Raw genomic sequence first — 12,875 nt, 5'->3', positions numbered from 1 at the left:
GCCCTAGCTGTCCTGAACTCATTCTGTAGATCAGTCTAACCCTAGGCTCACAGAGATTCCTCTGCCTCTGCCCCTGCCCCTGCCCCTGCCCCTGCCCCTGCCCCTGCCCCTGCCACTGCCCCTGCCCCTGCCTCTGCCTCTGCCTCGAGTGTTGGGATTAAGGGCGTGTGTCACTGCCACCTGGCAAGAACTTTCTGAACACAACTCCAACAGGACAGGAACTACCACAAGTACCCACAGACGGGCAACATGAAATCAAACATACTCTTCACAGCAGAGGGAACCATCAGTAGTGCACACAGGCAGTCAACAGAAAATCTTTACAAGCCACAGTTCAGACATGGGCAGATGGCCAGAATTTATAAAGAACTGCAGAAATTAAATCCCAAGGAAACTAAACTGCCCTTCAACAAATGGACTAATGAGCTAGTCAGATTTTAACAGAAGAAAAACAAATGTCCAATAACTGATTTACAAAGTGTTCAAGATCCCCAGCTATCAGGAAACTACATCTCATCAGGGACATCATCTCATCCCAGTCAGAACAACTGTCATCAAGAAATCTGACAACAGATACTGGAGAGAACTTAGGGAGGGAGGAAACCTAGTCATCAGGTGGTAGTGCAAATGAAGACAGCCATTGAGGAAACCAGTTTGGAGATTGGTCACCTCTCTAGAGGCTGGGTCCTGGCAGCTCTTCTAACTAACAACATGTATAAAATAATTCAATTTTGCATGATTTATTTAAGAGTATATGCATATGTCTGTCTCTTTGTGTTTCCATTATATATACATGAAATATAATATAATATATTGCATAATATACATAATATTATTCATCATTTATCATCATTCATACCCCAGCAATGCTCAAGTGTGCAAGAGCGGCCTGTTTAGGGCAGTTCTCCAGGTGTTTCCACCCTGACAGTTCTAGATGCATTTTAAATATATATAATATAACATATTATATTTTATGTATAAGAAGGTAAGATTGCTGTGCCTGATTCCTAGGACCCCCAAGAAGATCACCACAGAGCCACACTTCCAAATGCAAAAGCAAGGTTTTGTTTATTAAGTACGGGCTAGCACAGGTCCTCTGCCTCACAGTCTGACACAGCAGATGGGGGAGAAGAACCCCGTCTATTTTTGTAAGGGGTTTACAAAGAAAAAAACCACAAAGCAGTCACAAGGCTCCAGTCTCAAAATACAAAATTACTTATCCTATATCACAATGGATATAGGTGAGGTAAAGCTTAGCTATTAGTTGCTGATAGGCTATTAGTCTCTAAGGGAGATAGCAACAGCCCCCCCCCCTCCCCGTAACATCCTCCAGACATCTGTTGACCCTTTGCTAACATAGGGTCTTCCTGGAGACTTATCTGATTGGTCCATTGTTACTCAACCACTAGGGGAAGTTAGGTGGTCAGCATCTTGTTAGCAGTTTTGTGGAGCTTGGGATTTTCCCATTAGCTAATATTTCCCCTAAAAAGGGGCTAGCAACCCCAGGCTTTCCTCAGAGGTAGGGGTGAAATTTGAAGACCCACAAGGTCCCAGCATAAAAATGGAATCTTTTCCGGTCTCACAAGATATTATTCTGAAGATTTTGTGTTTAATTAAAGCTTATATACTGATGAATTGATTAAATCACTTTAATTTACAGATTTATTTATTTTTGCCTCTAAAACAATAAAGTTATTTTTAGACTTGGCTTCCATGTAGACATACCATGTAAAGAAATTAAATTAATTTCCAAAATTGTTCACAGGTATTTGTTTCAAAATATTGCTAAATTGGCCAACTTGTCTATCAAATCCACATACTCTGAAAATAAAATTTGAAATTCAATAAGAATATAAAAGGTTACTAGTTTTATAAAGCCACCAAAATAAAACACCATATTTGATATTATTTTAAAAAGAAATTATTAGACATGAAAAATAGGTAAATACTTAGCAGGGAAGAAGCTAAACACAAAAACAGCATATTACAAATGACTTCCTCAAGTCCTTGATCCCATGCCTTCCTGGTGCTCATCCACTGGCAAGCTATGGCTACCTGCTCTAGAGGGTGTTCTGTGAGCAGCTACAGGCCCATCTCAGAACTCCGCATATCCCTGCATTTGTTTGAGAAGATGACTGTGTAGCTCAGGAATCAACAGCTGTCTACCCTCTCTCATTTTTCTCAAGTAGCATCAAAATTTTCATTTTTATTCTAGCATCCAGGTATTGATATGTATTTATTCATATAATGTACAATGTGAACAGAAACATTATTGATTTGCTTTCTGCGGTTTTTCTAAAATCATAATGTCTAGTCTGATACTTGCAGGGAAAACCATTACTGGAATTAATAAATTAATAAAAAACCTTTGGAATTCGTCAGAGGATGAGATGGGATACAAAATCTTGTCTCTTGTCTGTTTTTTCAAACATAATAAGTAGCAGACTCTATATGAAACAATCCACACCTACCAGAGAGCATACGGGTTCACCATAACTGACTATGTTATGGTACTGTGTATTGTATTGCATAGGTATTGACAGTCACTGAAATTTGAAATTTAAATAACAACAAAATCCACAGCTTCAGAGAGTTTAAAAGAAAAAGCCTTAAAAATGGCAGTCTGGGTAGGAAAACAAAACAGAACAAAGACACCAAGCATTGATAACTTTCCCTTAAGAATTTAAATTTAGGTATGTGAAGGTTCATCCTAGCCTGCTTGATTGAATTTGGAGTCATCCAAGGGTCACAGTACGAATCAAACCTGTGAGGTGTTTACAGAGAGGTTACTAAGAGGGACAATCCATCTCAATGTGGGCGGCAGTGCTGTGGACAGCAGACTTAAGCAGTGAGAACTCATGAGGACTTCAGAGGGCAGCCCCTCAGAGATGCGCATCTCACGGAGATAGCCCCATTTAGCAAGGCGATTAGGAATGCTGCCTTCTGAACACGTTAGCTGTCCTCATTGCAGATTTCTTGTGTGAAGAATTCTTTCTCTCACATTACAGTTTGGGGAGTCTTCCCACAGCATGACAATGTGCTAATTGCTCACTGGGCACCTGTATCTGTGGGTGGTCAAAAGATGATCTTTCCTTTAGTTCTATAGTTTTGGTATAGACTATATACTGGGACGTGCTTCGTAACTGGATCTCCTTGTCCCAGGACAAGTGGACACCAAAAAGCCTGCTTTGTTCTTTTGCTCAGACTAAGTACACACAACTCACTCACTTTCACCTCAGAGTGAGTTCAAACTAGACTAGAGACTTTTTATAAATAGATCAGAAGTTTGAAACCTTACAGCTATGTACAAGGTCAGAGCCACAGATGTCCAACCAAGGTTACTAAGAAAAGCATGCCAATACTTCACTTAATGGTCTACTACAATGGAACTGTGTCTCAAAGTTGTCACTGGGCATGATGCCCCACTCCTTGCCTGGTCACAGCTTTGCTCCTATGGCCTTGGGATCTTATGTTGCCATGGCAATGGCTCTGCCTTTATCGCTTAGCCTACGAATGTGTTTCTGACCAATGAGAGCTATTCTTGTAATTCTTTCTTTTGCTTCAAGCCTCTGGAAGAAGGGAGATTTGAAGAGATTAGACTAAGGAAGAATGAGCTAGAAGGAATTAGAAGTCGGACAGGATAATTAGAGCAGAAACAGAACGATAAAAATACATGAAATGAAGAGCATAACCTCCAGATTGTGTGTGAAGTTACCGTAGAAGCCTTTTAACCTCCCTGTTCACTCCTGAGAAGCATTTCACCCTTGGAAGCCTGGGTAGGGCCTGGAGGCTGTCTCTCCGCCCTTACATGGCACCATTCCACCTGCTGTGGTCCCAAGGATAGTGGATAAGGTGGGCTACGACCTTCCCAACCACAAATGCAATGTGAGTAGCCATCTGCCATCCTTCTGCCGCAGCTGGAAAAGCCATATGCATTTCCTGCCATGATGGACTGAACCTTCAAACGGGAGGCCTAAGCAGACCCTTCTCTAAGTTGCTCTCTGCCAGTCATTGTAAGAGGAAAGTAATAGACACACGGTGTTGTCACCTGGAGGATTTATACTAAGCTCCTAAAAGCACAAAGTAAACATATACATTGAACCCAAATATGGACAAGTCCCCCAGAAGGCTGAAGGGGCAGAAGTGGTTTCATTTTGGTTGCTAGAGGAAGTGATAGCACACTTGTCCATCCATGAAACAGTCTCCTGGGGATCTTTGAGCGAGAATGTGTGGTTGGATTTGGAATACATGGTTGCCTCCAGATTCCCAGAGAACTTGCTCATTTCTGCCGCGGTCTCCATTGCTTCTGAGTGAGGTGGGATTAGAAAGGGCTGCCTGTCCCTACACATTTACATGGAAAGTTGCATTCAGCTGCATAGGCAGGAGGGTGGTGATCAACTGCTGCTGAAAGCCAGGGAGAAATATGCTCACTGTCTGCACTTTTCCCTGACACAAGACCAGTGATGTCCCTGTAGGCCACTGGGAGATGCTCCCGTAGGCTAGTCTCAGGTGAGGATCAGAAACTTCAGGCAAGTGAGAAGACTGGCATCCCCACCAGGCTACTCTGTCAACTAAAATGCACCCACTGAAGGAAGTACAGGAGAATCACTCGACACAATCATACACAAATACAGGAGAAGGCTTGATGGACACTGTAGAGGAACACAATCTCACCGTCCTAGGCCTGCCTCCCTCGAACAGAGAGCAGAGACCGATTATTCTGTGGAGTAAGAAGAACTCAGTCAGCTTGTGAAACCTAAGTGCACATGATGCAAGCAGGACCAAGGATGGAGAGGTGGGAGGAGGGTGGTTCCCAGCCCTGCTGGTTAGCTTCTCAACAGATTGAGAAGATAATGTACCAAGCCATTTATAACAGCCAGTTGCAGTGAGAAATTATCATGGACACATGGGGACCCCTTCTTGTCCATAGAAGCTTGTAGAAAGCATCAAGTGGATGCATGGGCAAGGAGCGGAGGCTTTTCCTGTGACATGCCAGGACACCAGATGCAAAAGTCACAAGCCTAGAGGAAAACATGAATTATAGGGAAGGTAAAAGGATAGAAATCTAACAAATTAAAACACCAGGAAAGAAAAGAAGTATTAAGATGGAACAAAATCTCCACAAGTTCTGAGCAAGGCTCGTCTGTCATTTAATTAAAATTCTAAATTGAGACAAGAAAGTGTGAAGGGAAGGATATTGTCAGTGACACAATGGCCAGGGATTTCACAAATACAATGGAAAGGAGAGAAATAAATAAGAGTGAGAGAGAATGAGGAAGGAAAGAAAAAAGGAAGGGAAGAGGAAGAAAGGAAGGAAAAAAGGAGAAGGGAAATGAATGGAGAGAGGGAGGGACAGGGAGAAGGAGGGAGGAAGGGAGGAAATAAAAAGAAATTTCAGATACAAAAAGCTCACACGATCAATAGTAGAACTAAAACACAGCAGGATCTTACTACAGTCAGACAAGTAGAAATCAAAGTAAAATTTTCAGAAGAAACCTGGAAATAAAATGCTAAAAAGTACATATAGAGAAGGATAAAGAGACCAAATTACCCAGAACTGTGCAACGAGACAAGAATCCAACCACACATAGAAGAGTGAAAACCTGAAGGCCAACAACCCTACACATGCTGTGGAAATATCTTTACAAATGGAATAGACCCAAGTGACAACATGGCCTGTCAATCTAAACTAAAAGAAAATGAGTCTGGAAAGCTAACAGTAACAAAATTAAAACTGAGATATGTGATAAAAAGGCTCTGATGAAAATTAGGTAGTGTATAAAGTGAAAACAGGAAATTTCTTGTAATTCTTGTGACAAGGTAAATTTTTTTGCATATGGACTGTGGTAAGTTAGAGAGATATAACTGGAGAATCCCCTTCATCAGTGGATAACCATCCAGTGAAGACTGATGTAGGAGGCTCCAGCCCACTGTGGGCAGCACCATCCCTAGGCAGGACAACAGAGCCATCTGAGCATGAGCCAGAGAGTAAACCAGTAAGCTGTGATCCTGCAGGAATTGTGCCTTAGTTTCTAGTTTAGTTCTTGCCTCGATCTCTCTAAATGGTGGGCAGTGATCTAGAAGGGCTGAAGTAATCATTTCCTCTCCCACATTGCTTTTGGTCATATTTATTATAGCAACAGAAATCTAACTAGTGTGGCACAAAATAAAAATACACAGACATTCACCTGCTGTGCATATAGAGTTAATTTATTCATAGCCCACATGGCTTAAAATACAACATCTCAGACAGTCTATATGTGTTCTTAATTTGAGTAACTGAATATAGATAGTCAGAATTTATATTTATATAGAACTGAGATAGTTCATTTATATTTGAAAGTTATATTTGTAACAGGTTTTAAAGTTGAAAAATGTATAACACAAATGTAGTAAGTGATTCCCATTCATATTTACCTGTTTTTACAGAATGGCTGCTAAGGGAGAGGAGAGATATATCTGTCTAGGATACTTATCAAGAGTTTAAGTGCATAGCTTAGAGTTGCAAAGCTTACCTACGCTCTGTGAAGACTTTTAAATTCTGTTTTATTCATGAGAATATTTTGGTTTAATTTAAAAACTGGCCTTCTGATCAAACCTTCAAGGTGAAATATATTTTTTCCTATCCAACAAACAAGGAAATCTTGAGTAAAATCAAGTAAACTCATATATATGGGAATTGACAAAATAGAAGTCTCTAAGGCTGCACACAGAAGAAAACTGGACACTGATACCCATGGGTACAGACTGTCCACTAAGCCCTTATATTCACAGTCTCATTTGGAGGTTGTCTGCTTGTCAGAGGAATGAGATCAGGTTACTCAGTGAGATTGAGGACAAAACCTAGGCTCACTGAAGACGAGGAGGGGAGAGTGAGTATATTGATCTAAATCAGAGATCTGTTAGTATAAGAATGGGCTAGAGAATGCCTTCGGATAGAAAAGGAGTCCCCAAGGTGTCTTTTTGGCCACCAGTGTTATTATAAGGAAAAGGTGGCATACATATATATCCAAATGAAATGCCCACAGAAGCTGGGAAACTAGTAAGAGGCTATGACAAGGAGATTTCAAAGGAAGGGGGATAGAAAGCAGAGAGCAGAAGTGGGCAAGGGAATGAACATAACAAGAAAAATTAAATCTGTTAGAGGTGGGAGAGAAGGGTAGAACAAGGAGGATGGGAAAGGGGATAGTTAACATCTCATGTTGTGGTGACCCCAACCATAAGGCTATTTTCATTGCTAGTTCATAACTGTAGTTTTGCTACTGTAATGAACCACAATGTAAATATCTGTGTCTTCCAGTGGTCTTAGTTGACACCTGTGGAAAGGCTTTTCATCCCCCAAAGGGGATGTGACTCACAGGCTGAGAACTACTGCTGTAGCATCTGAGTGACTCGTAATCCTGTTTCAACAGAGGAAGAAACCATGCCTGGGACCTTGTTGTGTTGTGTTTGTTTGCTTGTTAAAGATGTATTTTTAAAGTCATGTTTGTGTATGCATCTTCATATGGGTATATGCATGTCAATCAGATGTCCATAGAGGCCAGAGACAGGAGTTATAGGTGGTTATGAGCTGCCTGACGTGAGTGCAGGGAGCTGACTTCGAGTCCTCCACAAGAGCAGTGCATGCTCTTAACTGCTGAGCCATGTCTCTAGCTCTGTGTGTTTTTAAGTATGGTGTGTATGTAGTGTTGGGTGTGCATGTGTGAATGTGTATTAGCCAGAAATAGATGCTAGCTGTATCCCTCGGTTGCTTTTCATCTTTTTGAGACAGAGTCTTCTCTCTGAACCTGAAGCTCACTGACTAGCTAAATGGCTAGCTAATGAGTTCCAGGGATCTACCTCTGTCTGGTTACCCTGCATTGGGATTATAGATAGGCACTGCCATGCCTGGCATTTACATGAGTGTTGGGGATCTAAACTCAGGGAATTGTGTGTGTATATATGGACTGGGCCGTCTTTCCATTCCTTTTTAGTTTTTCTTTTCTTTTTTTTTCATTTTAGCATGTGCAAGAGGTAAGTGATGTGTGTACATGTGGAAAGTAGAGGATATCTTAAGGAATTGAGTCTCTCCTACAATGTGGATCGAACTCAGGTTCGGTGGCAGGTGCCTCTTCCCACTGGGCTTCTCACCAACCTTGCATTTGTTTTTATTCTTTGAGGCCTTTTTGTTCTGCAGTGATGGGAGTGCAGGCTTGCACCACCGCCTTTTGTGGGGGCATGGAATTTTAGCCGAAGCCCAGAGTTTGATGCTAAGGCCTCAAACAGGATGTGACTCCACTGAGACTAAGACAGGCCTCTTCTCCCTTTCCCTGGCAGGAGGAGGAGGACCTTCCCTATGAGGAAGAAATCATGAGGAATCAGTTCTCCGTCAAATGCTGGCTCCGCTACATCGAGTTCAAACAGGGGGCTCCCAAACCCCGGCTCAATCAGTTGTACGAGCGGGCACTCAAACTGCTTCCCTGCAGGTGAAAATGGCCCTTCCTGTGCTACCCTCCTCACCAACCCCACCCCTGCACATGCAGCACAACCCAAGCGGCAATGTGTCCCAGGTGACTGCTGTGTCGTCCCTTCCTGAAGCACAGCCTCGATGGGTCACACCTCTTGTGTCCCAGTCATTCCCTTCCTCGTGAGCTCTCTCACCCCTCCTCAGAGCAAAGGAAGGATTCTGGGGTTTCATGAGCCATTGTGTCTGTCTTTCCGCTCTCTAGCTACAAACTCTGGTACCGCTAAACATCAAACCGTTGGTAAACATCAAACAAAGATGTTTGAAAATTCCACACAGAAATCTACTATTGTAGAAACTTCCTAAAATATATACATATAAATGTTTAAAGGAAGTTTAAACACAGATACTGTATAATAGGGAGCTCAGTGTTAGTCCTAGATACCATAGACTTATTAAAGGGAATGGGAAAAATCATCAATAAATACATAATATTTCACATATAAAATACCTTAATATCTTGAAAAGGTCAGGTTTCTGTTCACTGCAGAGTCTCTGCAAACACAGTGATGTCAAAAGGATTTCCAAGGAAACTGGGTAGATAGAACTGAAAATTAAAAATGAAGATTATTAGTTTACCAAATTGCATAAGCTCCACATAAAATTATAGTTATAAATATAAACAAATAGACAAGCAAGGAAAAAGAAGATCCAGGGACAGAGTAGTACATGGTAGATGACAGGCTGAAACTTCAGATCAGTGAGGAAGGCTAGGCTGTATAAATATTACTGTGATACCTGTCATCAATAAAATAAAGAAAAATTAATTATATTGTTGTATCAAATTACACATGAAAATCTGCTCTATGCACAATGATTACAGAGTCATAAAATGTAGAATCTTGTGATAGCCATGCAGGAATTTCCTCAATGATATAAAAAATTACAGAACTTAGAGATTAGAGTGACAATTATGACTGCATCAAAAGAAGTAATGCACAGACACCAGGAGACACCCAGAAAAGTCCAAACTAAACCCCAGCAAGGTTCGCACAAATGTGTGCCAGATAATGGTTAGTATTCCAGGGGAATAATGGTGCAAGGGAAATTTTTATAGAAGCAACAATTGCAATAACAGATGACGTTATCTATACAACCACCAATCTTATGTGACTCATAGTACATTTAATAGAAATGGGTTAGAGTTAGGATTCTGGCCATATTCTTAAACTAGTATATTGACTGAAAATTAACACAGTAGTTTTTTAAAGATGTATCTTATTTTATCTATGTGTGTGTGATTATGTTCTTATGTGGATAAAATCAGGGGCATTGGGTCCCCCTGGAGTTCGAGTCACAGGTGACTGTGAGATGCCCAATATGGATGCTGAAAATGGAACCCATTTCCTCTGGAAAAGTAGCAAGCACTCTTAACTTCTGAGGTGTCTCCCTAGCTCCTAATGTCCTAGGCCTATCGTCCATCTTTTAAAATGTAAAGGATCTCAGCACATGTTCTAGTTTGCTTCTTAACACTGCGATAAACACCATAACTGAAGAGACTTGGAGAGGGAAGGGTTCATTTTAGCTCACTGTCCAGGCCACAGCATCACTGAGGAAAATCATGGCAAGAGTTCAAAGCAAAGCAGGAGCCCACAGGCAAGAGCTGGAACAGAGGCCATGGAGGGGTGCTGCTTCCTGACTTGCTCTCACGGCTTGCTCAGGCTGCTTTCTTGTCCACCCCAGACTCACCTGCCCAGGGGTGGCACTGCCGACAGTGGGCTAGGCCCTCCCACATCAGTCATCAATCTTGAAAATGCCTCACAGATTTGCCTACAAGCTGATTGGATGACATTTTCTTCATTGGGGCTCCCTCTTCCCAGTTGACCCTAGCTTGTGTCAAGTAGACAAGAACCTAGACAACTCACCACCCTCATACTGACAGCAAAGTCAAGATTCAAAAGAAGGCACGTGGTACAACCCTCAGGAGGCACACTCATACAGTAAGAGAGGGAAGCACTAACTAGAGAGAATCTGATCTGTGTCATGACAGCCAATCCTCAGGAGCGGAACTTCAGTTCTGACAAGATGCACACACTGCTCTCGATTGTACCACTCAACCTGAAGACTGACTATGCCAATTTCATTTCATTGTTTGATACATTGTTACATATTTTAAGTATTGCATGATAAATTAAAGCACACACCCAGGTCCTTGTTTATAGCTTATTCATTCTTAAAGACATAGTGCCAACTTCCTGAGACTGACATGTCTGATGAGGTAGAGACCAAGACCGTGAATTCTGTCAGGGTCATGACTGAATTTCTTGTCAGGCATCTGATTAACCAGTCAGATATTTAAATGTTCTTGTTTGACATTTTAACTCTGTCTTCTAAAACTCACCATACAGAAATTCATGAAGTTGTGTTTTCATTATGTAGCACTGGATGGTTTTTCAATGAACTGCAAAGCTCACAGAGTTCACAGGGTGCAAAATCCAAAGCTTGTTTGTTTGTAGTTCACAACCCAAGCTCCTGGATCTGAGTCTATGCAGGTTGGTGATACTTGGCATCCGAAAATTGTTTTCTGTGTGTTAAAGCCAAGAGGAAAATGTAAATTCATGAGCATTAATATTGCATAGACTAATTAAAATTTCTTATTTCTTTGTTTTGTCTATTACCATATCAATTCAGAGAGAGTAACTCATAGTGTTCATGATAATTAGTGGCTTTGGTTGGGACTATAAATGTCTCTTTGACAATGAACAGTAATTTTGCAAATGTGGGCTGCTTAGTAATGAGCATACTCCACGCTGCACAGTCCAAGAAGAGACATTTGTTTAAATTTCTGTTCACTTTTGAGAATCCTCAGAACATTGATCATCATAAAGATTTCTCTTCTGTATTTAGTAACTTTCATAATTAAGAAAATATTATCTGTCTTTCAGCATGGTCAATCTACGAGTTCCAGCTTCAGGGTTTTTGTATTGTTTTGTTTTAACCTTTTCTCAGGAAAGTCATGTATGGTGAGGTGAGAAATTTTTTAAAATTAAGAGACAAAATGCATGTTCAGCCAAATCATGAAACAGAAAAGGAAAAATAATAATACAAACCTTATAAAATTCCTAACAGCAAGTACCACCATGATGGTTGGGAAGACAACCACAAGGCAAAGCCAATGGAAGACAGGAGAAATGAAGGGAGAAGAAACCTGTTGTTGGAAGGTATCAGAAGTTTCTAGACAATGTAAATTGGCCAAGTAAAAGAGCTGAATTTTATTTAGAATTGATATGAATGGGGGAGAAGATGACATGATTACCACAGTGGGAAGAAAAAGAGCTTGCTCAGAGACCCACAGTGTGGAGGCAGATCCTGGAGGAGAACAACTTCTGATCAGTTGAGTGACTTAGGAGGCAATGGTGTCTGCCAAGTATTGTGGCCAGTGAGAGGATGGAGAAGGTGTCCAAGAACTCTGTGGGCACAAGAGCAGCTGGCAGGACACACTACACAGAACTCCATATTATCCAGAGAAAGATTTGTCGCCACGGAAGTGAGTAGAAAGCACCTGGCCACATAGACTGCAGGCCCACCTGCTTCTGTACCTGCAGGAATCAGTCCCCAGTACCCGGCTATTGCTTATGTTAAAACAAATAGCAAAAGGAATAAGGACAACTTCAGCCTTAGTTGGTGTTTCTATTATTATAATAAAACATGGACCAAAGGCAACCAGAGAAGGAAAGGGTTTGTTTAACTTTACACTTGACAGTCCATATTGGAAGTCGGGGCAGGAACTCAAGGCAAGAACCTGAGGCAGAAACTGAAGCAAAAACCATGAAGGAACACTATTTACTGACTTGCTTTCCATGGCTTGCTCAGTTTGCTTTCTTATAGTCCTCAGGATCACTGCATAGGTGGCACCTTATTGTGGGTAGGGACCTCCTACATCAGTCAGAAATCAAGAGAAATGTCCCACAAACTTGCCCACTAATCAGCATTATGGAGATAACTCCTTAATTGAAGTTCTTTCTTCTTAGATGACCATAACTTGTGTCAAGTTGACAAAAATCAGAAAGAACAACAACATTCCCACAAACAAACAAAACCCAACCAGGTATATATTTAAAAAGACAGCATAAGAGACTATGTGAAAGAAGAACAATGTGGCATTTTCTGCACAGGAAGGGTCAGCAGACAGTCCTGTAAAGTCTGTACAGTAAAACTTAGAGTGGAAAAACTTAAGGGAAAAGGTGTCAGTGGGAAAACAGCTCTAAAGATATTCAAACAACAGGGGAATGACAATAATGAAATGACAGATACGTGCAAACATTAGGTGTGCACATCTGTGTGTCAGACATGCAAAGATGGTATACTTCATTACATGCAACATATCTCTCTTAAAATCCCTGTGTGGCATGATCTTCTCAACAGATGAAGA

The sequence above is a fragment of the Myodes glareolus genome, chromosome 1, assembly GCF_982192425.1.
Source record: "Myodes glareolus chromosome 1, mMyoGla1.1, whole genome shotgun sequence".
Lineage (NCBI taxonomy): Eukaryota > Metazoa > Chordata > Mammalia > Rodentia > Cricetidae > Myodes > Myodes glareolus.
Note: the sequence above shows the minus strand (reverse complement) of the source record.